At 57.8% G+C, this 1,911-nt stretch overlaps 1 protein-coding gene across 1 annotated transcript in view; it reads right to left on the bottom strand.

Moving 5' to 3' along the window:
- The window catches only part of MB (myoglobin), a 30,463-nt gene that overhangs the window by 4,585 nt on the left and 23,967 nt on the right, over positions 1 to 1,911 (bottom strand). The gene's annotated exons all lie outside the window — the stretch shown is intronic.

Raw genomic sequence — 1,911 nt, 5'->3', positions numbered from 1 at the left:
GGAGCGTGTGTCCATTCACGCATGCACACACACTCGGGCACACTCCCTTCACACACGCACAAGCTGGGAGCGAGATACCCCCCCCCTTCCTCCAGCTGTGTGCCTCAGACTTCCCCACAGCGCCCTGGTCTGCTCATGGTCAGGGCCAGTGTCACCACTTCACTCCAGGGCACGTCCCAAATCATGTGCGTCATTGACAGCTTGTCTCGGGCACCGTTCACCCAAGGGTCCTCAGGCTCCTGACTCTTCTTATCTGGTGACAATGATCCTTGTCCGCCTACGTGACAGATGGGGGACCTGGCACTGCAGGCAAAGGCCTGAGGCCAGGACACTGGGGGCAGGGGAGGATGAAGAACCCGGAGCCACAAAGCAGCTGCGTGTCTGGGACCTTTGAGCCCCTCCCTGGATTCCCCAAGGGAGGGACACAGCCTGTAAGTCCTGGAGACCGGCCTGCTCTGGCGCTACCTCCCTGGGTGGTGTGACTCTGGAAAAGCCCCTCGCCCTCTCTGGGTCTCAGGCCACCCATCTGGAAACCAAAGGCTTGGCTTACAGGATGCCTCAGCCTCTAAACCTGAAGGCCTGCCCTCCGCCCAGCCTTCACCCTTAGGCGCCAGTCAGAGCCCGAGCCTGACTTGTTCTGAAACAGCCCCCGGGAGTTAGGCCAAATTGTCCCCTCCTAGTCTGACGCATCTTCCCTGGTCCCCAGTCCTACAGCGAGAACTGTAGCAGCCCCAGAAGGCCAGCTTCCCAGGTCTGCTGGACACAGCAACGGAGGGAATGGGCAGTCAGCAGCCCCTCACCCCAGGGCAAAGGATGGTCCCATGCTGCCCGTGTTTCAGAAGCCACTGTGTGCCCTGCGACTTCACCTTCACCCCTGTCGTGAGCCTGCCTGGTGTACCCAACAGGTCTCCAGGCAAGTCAGGTGGTGTGGAGGCCAGAGCCCTGCTGCCCTCTGACCTGAGGCCCACCAAGTCCCCCTCGCGGAAGGCTGGGGACCCCCTCCGGCCTGTGAAAGCCCTTCTCTGCTCTGGACCAGCAGGATTCCTCCTGCAACAAGAGGGTAGGGTTGTATGTACAGCAAGCACCCCGGGGGCTACTGGTTTGAATTCCAGCTCCACACTGCCTTGCTGTGTGACGTCGGGCAAGTTACTCAACCTCTCTGTGAAATGCGGGTGCTAACAATAACATCTCCCTCATAGAATGAGTTCCTTGTCAAGCTCATAACACAGCACCTGACAACCAGAGTGCACTGTGTAGATCTTTGCCGTACCACCCCCTGTCCCCCGCCTCCCCCATCACCGTCATTTTGATTATTCCACCATGATCACCCTCAGTACCACCACCATCTCCATTATCAACCTCTCTCCATGTTCGCCATCATGGCTAGGGCAGGGACATTTAGTTTCTGCCTACAGAAGGGAGCCCCGTGGCATAGTGAGGGAGGCATTGAGCCGCTAACCAAGGTCGGTAGTTCAAACCCCGCAGTTGTGCTGTGGGAGAAAGAGGAGGCTTTCTGTTCCTGTAAAGAGTGACCGTTTTGGAAACCCACAGGGGGAGTTCGGCTGCAAGTCGGAATTGACTCGGTGGTCGGGAGTTTGGTTTGAGGACTGCCTACAGAGAGATGTCGCTAGGAGTCGGAATCGCCGTGAAGGCAGGGAGTCCAGGAAGATGAGCCTTTCTGCGCTAGTAACCAGGCAGTCTCTGACACCCACAGGGGCGACTCTGCTCTGTCCTATAGGGTCCCTGCGAGATGCCATCAGCTCAATATTAATCAGCTTGCCTACAGAATACTGGGACAGCCACGCCTATAATGATCTGCAGCCTCAGAAACCGGAGGAAAGCAGAGTGGGTGATCACCCCACTTTACAGATGAGAAAACTGGGGCACAGAGGAAGGGAAAGCAAGGTAGCG

The sequence above is a fragment of the Echinops telfairi genome, unplaced genomic scaffold (genome assembly GCF_000313985.2).
Source record: "Echinops telfairi isolate 266 unplaced genomic scaffold, ASM31398v2 ScPeMD7_2;HRSCAF=8, whole genome shotgun sequence".
Taxonomy (NCBI): Eukaryota; Metazoa; Chordata; class Mammalia; order Afrosoricida; family Tenrecidae; genus Echinops; species Echinops telfairi.
This window is presented reverse-complemented; position numbering and strand designations above follow the sequence as displayed.